Consider the following 15,571-nt stretch of genomic DNA (forward strand, 5'->3'; position numbering starts at 1 on the left):
CAAATAATGTCTCTTTATTGGAAGCAAATGAAGAAAAAAGAGGATCTCTGGGGGAGTGGGAGCTACGTAATTATTATTAAATTATGTATTAAAGCATAAACCCAGCAGTACAGATAGAGGTCCGGGGAGGAATATTTGTCCTGGCTTTCGGTGGAGAGAAGCTGCGATCAAAACCACTTGATAGGGTAGCCTTATTAGTGAGTGAGAAGATGATGGGGGGGAAAACCCAAGAATTGAGCTAGAATTAGATTTAAACTAGCTTTGCTGCTCTTCAGGGAACTGGGGAACCAGAAGAACTTGGAGGTTGGTTGTCCTGCAGGGGAGATAGGAGATGTGTGTGTGTGGGGGGGGAGGGCAGGGGAGCTTGATAAAGTGGGAGATTGTAGCATCTAACAATTCTGGCTCTGGAGTTCAGCAACTTGTATGGTTAATTGTGTCTCTCTTTTTAATCTACAGCTTTAAGGGAGATTAGAAATGTGAATAAGAATAAAGCACTTGGCAAATTGTTGAGCGTATAGATAGGATGCATTTGCAAGTTGCTCAGATATATTGCTGTGATGATGTTTGTGATAATAACAACAACAATAGCAATAACTCCAACATCAAAGATTCAGAGTCTTTCTTGTTTAAAATGACTTACTCCACTAAATAAGGTTCTGTGGTTTATTCACTCATTTTTCATCCATCTAGTTGTTAGGATATTTTTTTTTCCACATCTCAGTCTCACAACCAGTTCTTAAGTTAAGAAATTTGTACCGAAAGCAGGGATTTACACATCTTTCTGTTGTTTATTTAGCCTAGCAAGCATTTATTGAAAAGACATGATTGAAACTTGGATAAATAAGGGTTTCTCAGGTGGTGAGAGTTAGGAATGTACAGGAGCAGAATCACCTGGTTCAGGAAGGAAGAGGTGTCTGTACAAAGGCAGACGTCTTGAGAGAGAACAGGGGCTCCGTCTGGTGTAGTTGGATCAGAGATTTAAAGAGAAGAGTGCAAAGAGGCAGGTTGAGTGAGGTTTGAAGGGCTTTGTTAAGTATCTTCAGAGAGTATTCATTTTACCCCAAGGTGATTTGAAAAATCCTGACATTTGGATGGGAACACTAGTCTCCTATTCTCGGTGCCATTTTTATTCCAGTTATCGCATCTATTCTCACAACAGGCCTAAAACCTGAGGCCAGGCTTCTCTCCCCTTCTGGAGTCACGGAAACGGCCTTAGTATTGCTCCAAGGCCACCGCTGTCTTTCAGCCTGACAATAAAGGACATCTCTCCCCTTCCCTCCCAACAAACCCCCTTTCTCCAAATTTAATTGATGGCATGTTGACACTTGAGATATTGTTTGGGGAGAACAATTTCTAGATGAAGGCAAATGCGTTAGGAAGGAACGTGGCAGACGATGGGCCCCTACAGCTCCTCAAATCACTTGATTCCATGAAGCCCGACACGCCTTGGCCTGTGTTCTTCATTTGGAGCTCGGGTCGGAGCTGTTCTCCTTGAAACCCATGGAGGAAACTGTGTGAGGTTATCTCCATTCTTCCCTCCAATCCTCTCCCCTGGCACAGAGAAACTGTTAAAACGAGTGGGGATTTGACAAAGATCCAAATGCAGCAGTGCCCTCATCACAGATCTCTGAGAGGGTCCAAAAGCACAGAGAACAAGCTGTGCTCATTCCTAGAGAGATTCACGGGCCCCAACAGGCCCAGGTGACCTGACATATGCATGTGCATCATAAATGAACACACACACACATACACACACATATCAAGACAGACAGACAGACAGACTCAAAGCAGAAAAAAAAAAAGACAGGCATTGAAAACAGAACTCTGCCCAGCTTGGCGTTTTTCCAGTCAACAGAATGCTCTTCATTTCCCTTACCAGCTTAATGATTTCTTTCTCTCTTATAAAAGGCCAGTGGATTTAGCAGCAACAAGGAAAAGCTCCAGAGAGACACAGAGACAGAGACAAAAGGAGGGAGAGAGAAGGAGAGAGAAAAAGAAAAAGAAAGGTGAAGCAAGACAACATATAGAATAGTTGTTAGAGGAAGCAACTTGTCTTTCCTTTAAATGACATGCTTTTTTTTTTTGTAGGGAGCCTGGGATGCTTTCCTAGTTACCTGGAAGCAGAGAAGGGCTCTCCTCCAGAAATAACAAATAACGTGCAAACTTCTGTTTATTTTTGAAAGTTGTTTTGAGATGATTTCAGTCTTGCCGAAGAGTAGCCAAAATAGTGTGTAAGCCTCCGCGCAGTATACGGTAGAGCCAACAGCTTATGTGACCAAGAAATTACCTCTAGTCCAACATCATTAGCCACCTGCATTCAGATTTTACTCGCTTTTTTCCCATTCATGTCCTTTTCCTGTTCCAGGATTCCATAATTGCACTTTGGTTTCATGTTTCCTTAGTTATTTTCAACCTGTGACAGAAACCTGCTTTCCCCGGTCTTTCATGACTTCTCAGCACTTTCCTCCCCGCTCCCCAGTTCCACACACACCATACTTGACCAAGATAAGTTCCCCAGCTATGTCCTTAGTCTCATCCCATCTATTGGCAAATGATATCTCCCTCTGATTTACTCTGCTTGAATTTTCACCCAAGTGGCCTGATTCGTAGAAGTGAACTAAAGCCATTGTTTCATCTCTTGCCACACCTCAGCGGGAAGCCAAGAGGCCTGTCTACTATTCTATGCCTTAAGTTGCAGAGCCAGCCTTAGTAATATGCTCAACCACCTAGTTTGACCTGAGGTAGGATAAGTTCTGCCTTCTCTCTTGTTTAGATAACAAAATCCTCGTTTTTAGACTCGGAGGAAATTCCTAAAGATCACACATGCAATGGTCCTTCACTTTCTTTGTTCAATAATAGCAAGAATAATGTAGACAAGGATAAGAATCTCCCATTGGTATAAGTCATTTAATCACTACAAAGGTAATTTGGTTTCTGGGTATATACAATTCTTTTCTTGTAATTCCCTTAGCTATTACATATCTGGACAATAGTCTCTTTTGCTTGTTAGCAAGAGAGTAATACGGAGCCACTTTAATTTATAGGCTTAAAAATGATAAAGGTTGTTCTCTATTAGCAGAAACTTCCTGTGAAGTGCATATGGCATTGTGGCCACAGAGAAAGCAAATAGGGAAATTCCAGAAGTAATAAACTCAGATTTTGCCACCCTTCCCATTCCGGCCAACTAGTTGTTCATCCTCTGATTTGTATCAGGGACACCTTCATCTTTCTGAGGGTATCTGATTACTAATCATCTTAATCTAGGTGGGACTGAAATGCACCTTTCTGAAAAGAGGTTCCCATTGGTTTTGTTGTGCATTTGTAGGTCCTGAGACAGTAGACGTGAAAAGGTCACAGAAAGTGCCAATCCTGTGTGGCTCAGTCAAATATTTGATGTTACCATTGGACCTGGTCTGGTCTTGAGTTTTTAACAGGAAATTTTGTTGGATGATTCTGGCTGATTAGTATTCTAGACGCAGAGATGAAAGAGGGCATGTTGGAGCAAGTCCAAGCAAGAGAAGCATTTGGAGCTGGTCCACTGGGAGAACTTAGAGGTGAAGAAAGCGCAGAGAAGGTGCCCTTTGCCCTCTCTGAACTTCACAGAGTAGCAGTCTCACCCAAAGGAGCAGTAGATTCTAAGAAAGGAAATCAATCTCCATCCTATCCACAGCACGAGGGCACACAATATTATTTTTCTGGACAGAGCAAATGTTTATAGATAAATGAGTCTCCAAGAATCCAAATTTCAGAGACAGCTTGGGATTGAATCAAAATTCTCCCACTTACAAGAACTTTTGAATAAATTCTTCAATCTCTGTAAACATTGGCATTGGTGTTTATCACAGCTCTACGTCAGAGGGTTACTATGATAACTAAATGTGACAAGTTGTATAAAAATATGATTAAAGATCACTCTTGTTTATGGGAAAATCTTTCTGTTAGAGGAACTGGGGTTTGGGCCCTGTGGTGACTTTCTACAGCACATGACTGACATGTGTGAGGCTCTGGGTTCAATCCCTTACATGAGAGAGAGAGAAAGAGAGAGAGAGAGAGAGCATGTTTTGAATATTTTGAAACTTAAAGGTAATAATATAATTAAAAAATGTTAAATTATTGGGGACCAGAGTAATAGCACATTGGGGAGGGTGTCTGCCTTGTATGAGGCCAACACGAGTTCGATCCCTGACATCCCATATGGTCCCCTGAGCATCACCAGGATTCCTGAGTGCAGAGGCAGGAGTAACCCCTGAACATCCCTGGTAGTGACCCAAGAAGCAAAAACATTTTTTTAATTATTTGGGGGGAGGGGTGTTGAGTCATATCCAGGGGTGCTTAAGGCTCTATGCTCAGGGATCACTCCTAGCTCTACTCAGGGTCCATCTGCAAGACAAGCATCTTACCCCTTACAATCTCTCTGGCCTGATTTTTAAGCATCAGGAATAAGATAATCCACATATTTTTGAAAACCAAAAATTAAAAATGTATTTAAATTGAGAATTGAACTTATTTAAATAGATTTCCTTCTTCTCTTCTTGTTCCCCCGTTGAGTAGTCTCTAGAAGCAAAAGATAGTTTTGCTAATCTCATCTGTGCAGTTCTATTCAAAGAACATTGATAACGGTGGCAATTCAGCATTTAAATCTAAGGGCTTAATGATAAGTACTCTCATGAGACTACTAGTACCTTTGTCTCCACAGGGATTCAGAGGCATGGGACTTCTCTGATGCTACATACACAGGTTCCAAAATACCTAGATTCAGCTATTTGGATTCAGAATTCTGTGCAGACAGAGCTAACATTGTTGCTGAAGGGAAAATATGAAGAGGCCAAAGTGAGAAAAATCACAGCCTGGGGATAAAAGAAAAATAAAGAGGAAAAACATCTGTACTCTTTATGAAGAACCTTGCATTCAGCATCTGAGTTGCCTACAGTCTTTATTATTACCTGGGAGCCAGTGAACTAAATGTTCTATGATAGTGTTTTTCAATATTTTTTTTCAGGAGTGGGGGCAGGGAGGTGAGGGGACAATACCCAGCTGTGCTCAGGGCTTAGTCTCAGTTATGTGATCAGGAATCACTCCTAGCAAGCTCAAGGAATCATATGGGGTGCCAGGGATGGAACCCAGGTTGGCCGCATACAAGGCAAGCACCTTGCCTGCTGTACTATCTCTTCTGCTTTTCAACTTTTAATGAATAGGTTCAGATGGTGTCTTATTGCTTGGTTTAAATGAAGTTGAGCATTTTTTTCATGTGTTTATAATACAAAGTAATTCTGTTGTGAACTTTATTTTCATGTCTTCTGTCTATAAGGTCATGTGGGCCTTATTTATATTAGGTTGTTTTGTTATTATTCTTGTGCTATTTTATAACCTTATTCTTATTAGGTTGTAAAGACTCTTTACATCTCAAGGAATATAAAAACTCTTTAAATCTCAAGTTCTTCATACATGAAGAAAGTTTGAATATTTTATATAGTCAAAATAATGGCATGCTCATTTCTAAAACAAGAATGAGGGAAAGGACTGGAGGAGATAGTTTGGGGGTTATAGTGTTTGTTTTGCATATGGCTAACCCCTATTTGATCCCTGGCATCAAGTACCATTCCCTGAGTTCTGTCTGTTAGTCCTGAGCACAAACGCGGGAGTAAGCCCTGAACTCCTCCAGTTGTGACGTAAAACCAAAGCCCAGCAAGCGAACAGAATAGAAAAATGGAAGTGCAGAGATGTCAAGTAGGGCCCGGGAAATGATATAAACTTTATTTGTAATACAAGCATAAAATATTCCCCATTTAGTAGCCATTCTTCACTTTAAAAGTAAAATAAATTTAAAAGCTCACCTTCCTTCATTGTTTTTAAAAAATTCATCTCTTTGTTAGGAACCTTCATTAACCAAGATGCTTGAGACAGCTGCGCTGTTTTATTCGAGGTTCTTGAAGAGTTTCACTCATATTTTTGTCTTAAGTTGGGTAATAATTAGGTAAGGATGCTATCTTTTTTTATTTTCTATATTTTTTTCTTCTTGATACAACATTGCGATACAGTCTTTGTTTTCCATTGAGAAGCTCACTATCCAATTGGACTTAATGTGCTCCCTTTGGCACGTACACTGCTTGGATACATCTGAGTATAATTTATTGTTGTTTTAATTTTTTTTTACTATTAATGCCTAGCTATATTTTAAACTTGGTGAGTTCAATTCTTAGTAGGTAGTCAAATCCAAAAGTCAATAGGGACATTATAACTATATACGTGTTTATCATAGCAGCAATAATTGTGACAAGTAGAGTCGTTGTCTTAAATATTAAAGAAAAAGATTTGACTGGTTTCCTAATCTGTGAAATAGGGACAGGAAGTGCCTCTCTCTGTTGCCCTGGCTCAAGATGAGATGATGTGATTTTCATCTTTCCCATCTCCAGTCTTTCCACTTTAAGTGTTCCATCCTTTGCAGTCAAAGGCAATTCTTAAGCTTCATTTAGAAGCAACAATAGTGGTGTTCTGCGGAATGGAAAAAGAAAAGGAGGGAAAAAAATAGAGAGGAGATCTAATTTAGCAGAACACATCTTAAGAAATGAGAAGAAGATGAACTTGTACCTGGGAGAGCACCCAGTGTGGCGTCACAGGACTCAGGCTTCTGCAAGCAGACTCCCAGGAAGTCAGATTTCTCTGAAGTGGGGGAAGCAGAGAGATAAGAGATTGCTTAAAAAAAAAATTAAAATTAAAAAGTTTGGGTGCTCTGTCTCCATGACAGCCACTAAAATGCTTGCAAGATTAAGAAAGACTAGAAATGAATGACACAGTGACACATGTGAATCCAACCAGCACCTCTGGGGGTGCAGCAAGCTTTGGAAGCATGAGGGTGATGCTAAACTCCCAGATTGGAAAAAAATCGTTTTGCTCTTTCAGTCCAGGTTCATGTCTTGGTTCCTATCTCTGCGCCTCGAGAGGGGGCTCCTGAGACCGCACTAGGCTCAGATTCTGAAGAACTAACAATTCCTAACCCTCCCCCCAGTCACAGTTATCTTCTCTATGAAACCACAGAGGTTTGGGGTCCCTTTGCCGTGACCACAGTCTGGGCCTGCTTTGCAAAAAGAGCCGGGGCTGAAATCACAGGGTCGAATGGAAGCAGAGACTTTCCAAGCGACTCGTGCTGTTTTGATAAATGCATTTTTGTGTGAAGTCTTGGACTTTCTGACCACAAAATCATTCTCCTTTCCCTCTCCCCACTGCCTCCCCCTCGCATCCCATTCCCAGGCATTTTCGGTTTGCATTTGAAAGCAGCCCCAGATGCACCCACATGGATATATAAACTGTCAGATGGCCGGGCTGAGTCTTGTTTTGGAAGATTTCAGGATTGGTAAAGGCCCTTGGGAGAAGTTCTGGCCTAATTTCCTTATTTTAGGCAAGAGCATGAGAATGATAGGTTGGAAGAGCAGATAGGACCGTTGTCTCATCCCTGGCCCCGTGTCCTTGCGCTTCTGTGCCCCTGGCCAGACCATAGCCCTGCACGCACCAATCACAGTCTGCAGCTTTTCCCAGACCTCCACAGCCCACCTGTTCCCTCCACACAGGTGGTGGCCAGAGATGCCAGGGTTACTTCCCTGAACTCCAGCAACATAGCCAAGGAGAGGGACTTCCCTCTAGAGCAACCCCAGTTTCTAGCCCTCCTCCCCTGCCTTTGCCTAATACAATAATTCTGGGATGCATATTCTACTCTTCCCCCTTGAGTTCCTGCCTGATTAAGTTTTTTTGTGCATGGTCTTAACTTGGACAGTTTACCACCTGTAATATGTAACATCCTATTATGTAATAATAAGTCAATAACTATAACGCATTGTAGATGATATTAGATGCATGACAATGATTGATAATGTATATTCTAGAGGATGATTCTACGCAGTAGAATAATATAGTAGTTCCACTCCCCCACCTCCACCTTTCAAGGAAGTGCTGGCTTCCTTCCCCTCCTTGACTCATTACTGCATTTAAAAAAATTTTTATTGAATCACCGTGAGATAGTTACAAACTTTCATGTTTGGGTTACAATTACACAATGATCAAACACCCATCCCTCCACCAGTGCACATTCTCCACCACCAATATCCCAGGTATACCCCCCCTTCCCACCCTCTCCCTGCCTAACATGATAACCTCTCAGGATCCGTATTGCAAACCATAATGCCCCAAAGTAGAGAGAGATTATGGGGAATCATTCCTGCATTTTTCTACCTGGATTTGCCTAGACCGCTGCCCAAATACTTGGCATTTTGATGCAACACTTAATCTCAGGTTCTGTTTGGGTGAAGTTGAAATGCAGCCCTCACCTTGTGTGGCATATTATTTTTCTAGCACCAGGCTTCCTACTGGTGTGTTTCTGTGTGGCCCCGGTCAGTGGGTCCATCTGTGGATCATTGTCAAAAGCTTTGCAACTTTGATCTCTTCGGCCTTTGCACAGTCTGTGCACATCGTAAGGCACAATACAGGTTTGCATCATTGAATCTGTAGCATCGGTTAGTGAGTGATGCTAGAACTCAAGGGAGAGCCCAGGGCTGCGGACACCTGCCCTTCTCTTTCACCCGAGAGATCAGCAGAGGGAATCCATGTCTTCGTGCCTTCTGTGGTGGGCCTGTACTGCTTCCGCTGTCTGCCTCCACCAGTTTTAGTAGCCTGGTATCGGGGCTGATCTTCCTATGTGGTCTGTATGTGTGACCATTGTCACTTGCTCAGGACGGAACTTGTGGAGTTGCTATTAAAGAGAAGCCTACTTTCTCTCTGGGTCCCTCCCTTCCCCTCCCTCCCTCCCTCCCTCCCTCCCTCCCTCCCTCCCTCCCTCCCTCCTTTCTTTCTTTCTTTCTTTCTTTCTTTCTTTCTTTCTTTCTTTCTTTCTTTCCTTCTTTCTTTCTTTCTAACCCTCCCTTCCTTCCTCCTTCCTTCCTTCCTCCCTCCCTTCCTCCTTCCTTCCTTCCTTCCTTCCTTCCTTCCTTCCTTCCTTCCTTTCTTCTTCCTTCCTTCCTCCCTCCCTCCCTCCCTCCCTCCCTCCTTTCTTTCTTTCTTTCTTTCTTTCTTTCTTTCTTTCTTTCTTTCTTTCCTTCTTTCTTTCTTTCTAACCCTCCCTTCCTTCCTTCCTCCCTCCCTCCCTCCCTCCCTCCCTCCCTTCCTTCCTTCCTTCCTTCCTTCCTTCCTTCTTTCCTTCCTTCCTCTTTCCTGAGTGAACTGATGACTAGCATAAGAGAATCTGTTCAGAGTAAAATCAGTAGAAGGAAAGGCAAAGTGAGTTTAGGGAGGAGACAGAAGTAGGGAGACAATGGGGGTTATGGAAGGGAAGAGGGAGAAAGACCTAGAGGCTGAGGCCTTAAGGCAGTGTTCTAGTTTTTAGTTCCTTCATAAAACTCTGCTGAAGATTTTTGACTTTTGTATTATGTGAGTCGCTACTTTTGCTTCTAGTTGAGTTTCTGAGAGTTAAGTACAGACTTCTGCTAAATGTCTACTCTGTACCTTATCCTGGCCTGAGCTGGGGTGCACACCCTGTCACTCCCCCCAGGACATTTTCACCTGCCAGCTGCTCTGAGGAGTCCCTAATTGTGCCTGTGCTTTTTCATTTTTCTTATTGGAGTCTCCAAGCTCCTTCTTTTCTTGGCTTTCTGAAGAGACAAAGAAGCCCGGTTATTCGCCTCTCCATTTCCCCAGTCACACACAAAACTTCTAACACTTTTTTTTTAAGAGGCCAGCATACCCCGGTTGTTTGTTCCTTGTGATGAATGTCTCCATTGCTTATTAACCTCCAAGATAGGCAGCCCCCACCATTAGGGCTTATGGTTTGTATGAGACAACATAAAAACAAGACACATTCTCCCCCCCATGCACATTTCAAATGAAATGTAACGGAAGAGAAATAAATAAAAACGGGAAAAAATGCCTTAAATGGTTTATGTTGGAAAATGTTATATGGGCAATAATGGTGCTTATATGGGCTTTGGGCAGAGACTTTGATAATGAAGGTTAAATGAGGGAATGTTACAAAAAATGTTCACTGTTCATAAAAATAAATCTCTGGTATGAACCAGAATGAAATAAACAGAGTTGCAGGCGCGGGGAGCAGCTGGGGTGACCTCAGCCTCAGGTTGGTAATAGCCAGACTTGCTGGAACCACACACTCTCACCTCAGCGGGGTTCACTTAGCTCTTCATCACAGGCACACGCGTTGTGTTCCGTGGCCTGGGCAACCTCTTCAGCTCACTGAAAAACAAAAGGCTTGTCATTGCCCAGGGCTTCGCGCCCTTGGGTCCTGCCTGGGTTTCCAGGAACCGTATCTTTCTAGGTGAAGTATCGGTCCAGTAACCTCGAACATAAACGTCCACGGGGGAGCCGGTTGTGTATGAGTGAGTGAGTGAGACGGACGGGGTGGGGGAAGGCAGTGACAAAGTGGAGGAAGCATGCCCCCCTCCTCCCCGTGCCCCCTTTAAAGGGTCTCGCCACTCACTGACTAGGAAGTGCCCACTTGGAGATGGGAGGAGGGGGGCTGGTTAGAGCTTTCCATTTTGAAAAGTGTAGCTGGAAATGTGAATTTTTGATGAAATTTCTGTTGTTTTTAAGTGCTGACAGTCAGTTTTGATGAATCAGTGTGTGTGGGGTGGGGGGGAGCGGGGTGTAGGGTAGGCAGCATGGGAGACTACACGTCTATAAGGACAGCGACCTAACAGCAGCTACTTTGCAATCTCTCGCTAAACGAATGCTATGGTTGTGATTATCGTGGTCCTGCTTCATTGATTGCTGCTCTGGCGCTGTCTGCCAGTTCTGCACGGAGCACCGTCCTGAAGGGAAGAGCTTGTATTAGAAGCTGGATTTCATCCGCCTAGACTATGTGCCAGACATGTTGCTTGGACCTTTACATGGATTATTTCAGCATGTCCTTTCTACAGTCCTAAAAGGGAGGCCTAGGGTGCTCTCCCATTTTATAGAAGTGGAGACTGAGATTTTGAAAAAAGAGTTCTTTAGCTCTGGTCTTTGTGCAGGGCATCCTGCATATGCATCCTCCTATGCCTCCCTGGTCTGGCAGGGTGACTTCACCTCACACGTTTTGCTTCTCTGGTTTTCTTTGGTTGTTGGGGGGAACATTAACACATCCTGGGGGAAGATTCCACCAATGACAGGAGTCAATGGACAAGGGCTTTTAATTGTTCTCTCTCTCTCTCTCTCTCTCTCTCTTTCTCTCACCACACACACACACACACACACACACACACACACACACACACACACCACTGATAATTCCGTGATGAAGGCTGGCAGTAGCAAAGTGTTTCTTGTGTTTCTTGGCCAAACTCTTATTTCCGGAATCACATTTCCCACCTCAGACTCTGCTTTGGGGAAGCAAAGATGTGATGGTGGGTCTGAAATTTGAGTCCTAGTGTTCCTGGCCCACCAGTGATACTGTCAAGCAGGTCCCTAAAGTCTCTATGGGGTTTCTTGCCAGTCTAATTGGCCCAGAAATAAATTTTAACAACAACAACAATAACAAGGCTCTAGAAGGATTCTTAAACCACCCAGAAGGAGAGTAGTGGGGAGGGGTCTTGGGAAGACAGACTCCAGAGGGAAAGGTAGAGAAGCAATAGAATTTTAAAACAACAAGCATTATACTTGTTGTTTTATGCACCTTCTATACATTTGATACTGTGCCAGGTATTAAGGAAAGTGCCCAAACTATGGTGATGAAGCACTCAGCATGATAAAGACCAACTCTTGTAAAGATCTTAAGTGACTACAAGCATGTCAATCTCCAGTGCCCACTGAGACAGGTCAGAACCTGAAGTTAAACCTGTCTGCGCTTCATTTGCATCTCAAACACCAAGGGCACGACTTCCTCCCACATGGAATAGACTCTAGTTAGGGCCAGAGACACAGTACAGGGGTTAAGGTACTTGCCTTGTATGGGATTCACCCCAGTTTGATCCCTGGCTCTACATATGGTCCCCAAAGCACCACTAGGAGTGATCCCTGAACACAGAGCCAGGAGTAAGCCCTGCTTAGTGTGGTCCAGACTCCCCTCCGCCTCCGTCCCCCACAAAAAGAATCTGCTTTTGTTTTGTTTAATGGAGATACAATGGACATATAGCATTGTATAAACTTAAGGTGTACAACATGTATTACACTATGATTATCACTTTAATTGTCACATCACAGAAGTACACACGCGTGCGCACGCGGGTGCGCGCGCACACACACACACACACACATTTCTTTCTTGTAGCACAAGAGTGGGGAATTGTTTTTCTGCCAAGGGCCATTTGGGCATTTCTAACATCACTTGCAGGCCATGCAATACAGGCAGACAGGCTGTGGCAGCTGCAGAGAGGTACATGTATTTGTCCTGTTGTATATCAGAGCAAGACTGCTGGATTTCATGGGCCATGGGACATTCCCTATCCCTATTAGTGAGAACGATTTGGATCTCATCTCTTGGTAGATTGGAAGTGGACCATACTGTATCACTGTCTAGATAATCCCTGAGTTGTGCTTTTTGTCTCCAGAACATACTTACAAGTAGATGTGAGTTGATACCTTTAAACAGCATTTCCTCGGGGCCAGAAGGATAGTGCTGTAGGTAGGGTGTTTGCCTTGCACAAGGCCAACTGGGGTTCAATCCCTGGCATCTCATATGGTCTCCTGAGCACTGCCAGGAGTAATTTCTGAGTGTAGAGCCGGGAGTAATCCCTGAGCATCAATGGGTGTTTAAAAAAAACTAAACATAAATAAATAAACAGCATCTCCTCAATTTCTCTTCCCTTCCTCAGCTTCTGGAATCTATCTTTTTAATCTCTCCCTGCCTTTCCTCTGTGCCAACCCCATCCCCACTCCTCACCCCCACTAGGTTCCTTGTAGGAGTGACACCACACAGTAGTGTTAAATTGTCTGGCTTCTTTGACTTAGCGCCATGCCCTCAAGGTCCATCCAAGTTGTCACAAAAGGCAAGACTGCCTTCTTTCTTATACCTGAGTAATAAATATCCCATTGTGATGTGTATAGCACCTATATCTATTTAATCACATGGATGTCATATCTCTATATGGATATAAGTGTTCTATCTCTCTCTATATATAATATCTTTATTCATCCACTTATGGGTCCTAAATTATTTCTGCATCTTGGCTATTGTGAATAATGTTGCAGTAATCTTTATAGTGTATAGAAATCTTCTAGATACTGATTTTACTTCCTTCTTATCTCTACCCAGGAATGGGATTGCTGGATTCGATGGTAGTTCTGTCTTTTGTTTTTTGGAGGACCTGTTTTCCATAGCGGCTATGCCATTTTCTATTTGTAAACTATTGTCCCGCCTCTTATGTCTCCTACAATCATCTTCCCAATAAGTGTGAAGTGATATGGTGGCTTGAGTTTGTATTTTCCTGATGATCAGTGATATTGTGTGTCTTCTCACATATCTATCTGTCTTGTATGCTTTCTTTGGAAATGTGTCTCCTTAGATCCATTGCCTGTTAAACTGTTTTTATTTTCTGTTTTGCCATTGAACTATGTGCAGTCTTTAAACATCTTGGCTACTAAGCCCCATAAGATAAATAGTTGATGAGCAGTTGCTTCCATTTTGTAGGTTGCACTTTCAACTTACAGTTTCCCTGGCTATGCAGAAGCTCTTATTTTAATGTAGTTCCACTTGTTTTAGTTTGTGTTGTCTTTACTGCCTTACCCATGAAACCATTTCTGAGGCCAATGCCAAAGAACTTTTCCCCCTATGTTTTTTGTTTTTCTAAGAGTTTTGTGTTTTCAGGTCTTAAATTTAAGCCTTTGATTCATTTTAAGTTAAATTTTGGGGGGCAGTATCAGACAGGTCTAGTTTCATTTTCTGCATTTGGATAGTCTCCTTTTTCTAGGGTCACTTATTGAAAAACTGTCTTTTTCTCATTGTGTGTTCTCAGCACCATTGTCAAAAATTAGCTGATCATACATAACTTTAGGTCTGGCATCTCTGTTTTTATTCTGTTGGGCTCCATGGGCTTTCCATTCAGTGCTAAAGAGAGCAATCCCTCAAGGATAATGACAAATTGTCACAAATTCTGTCTCCCCCCAGGGAAATCAGGTAGAGAGACTGGGGTATCAGGCCCCTAATATGAGCAACAACTCAATTCCTGTCACTGTACTCTCACTCTACAGGAATGCAGACCCCATCACATTGCATCAGCTATCTTCATTGTTCAAGAGAAATTAGAAGTGTTTGCAAAAACCTCTAGATTGTTAAATCTACCTCTAGATTGTTAAATCTTAGCCGTGAATCCAAATTTCCTAAAGACAGTAGGCAGGTCACCAGGGACAGAGCTGCAGGACATGTCCCACTCATTCCAGCTGTTCCAACTTGTGTCTCAAAACACATCCTAGTCACTGTTCCCCATTTAGTAGACTCAGCCCTCTCTTTTTTTCTAGTCCTTGAGCCTACCTGGAATTTTCTGGGAGAGGCACAAGACTGGAGAAGCGTCATTGTACACGGAATGTCATTGGCTGTGTCCCCAGGGCTCTACTTCACTTCCCGTTCCTAGGTGGAACAGGTAAAGACATGTTTTTGTATTTGTGTGTGGTGGGGGTGTGCATGCATCCATAGGTTTTGCTGCAGGGTCAAGAATAGACCTGATTTAAGAAAACAGAGAAGACTGTACATTGACTGTTTTCAGAAGCTATGTAGAGGCCAAGGAAAAACCAATTAAAAGACACCTCTTTGGTGCCCTTTGCAGATGACTTGACAGTGTTTGAACACAGTAAGTTGAGTGGAAAAAATAAAAAGAGTCTTAAATCAGAAAGAAGGAAATACATAACTTGTAGTGTGTGTGTGTGTGTGTGTGTGTGTGTGTGTGTGTGTGTGTGTATGTGTAAAGTTATGGTGTCCCCTGACCAGATTTCTATTTTCTATTGGTTTGGATGATTAGTTGGCTATTTTAGTAGTTCATTGTCTCAGCCTTTATAGTAAGAGTCCCTCCTAAATGGGGCTCAGTATGTCATAACTGTATAAAATATTCATTAAGATGGTGCTTTTAATGGATTTGTTTGGAGTGAACTCAAGCAGAGCAAGCCACTTGCTGATTTGTGGGGCTGTAGGGCTGTTTCAGGCCTGGGTGGGCCCCAAGTCCTGCCTCATGCTTCCAGCCCCTCCACCGCCTGCTTTGTCTGCAACTTGGGGAGCACCAAAGCTTTGCTGATTGGGCGTTTCAGGACCAGAAATTCTATTCTTCTGGCATGAGTGTGTTTTGCTGGGCATTTTTCATACTGTGTACAGTGGAAGGGTACTGGGCTTAGTCTGAATTCCAGACCAGAGTTTCTTTCCATGAGGAAATACTTCCAGGTCCCTTCCCTTTCTGTACTGCTGACCCCCAGGAAGGGAGCATAACTTTTTTGGTTCAGCTTCTTCAAGTTCTAAATGAGAAAGGTGCTAATAGTCATTTTGTAGGTGAGTTGGAGATTGGGGATAGCTTGCGAAGGAGTCTAGTGCCCTGGACCTATTAGAATGGTTATAACGTTGGCTATCATTCTCTGAGGCAGAGGCATCTAGCTGCTCAGCCTCTGGGTCGGTCCATTT

This window comes from Sorex fumeus, unplaced genomic scaffold (assembly GCF_029834395.1).
Source record: "Sorex fumeus unplaced genomic scaffold, SorFum_2.1 ptg000187l, whole genome shotgun sequence".
NCBI classification, from domain to species: domain Eukaryota; kingdom Metazoa; phylum Chordata; class Mammalia; order Eulipotyphla; family Soricidae; genus Sorex; species Sorex fumeus.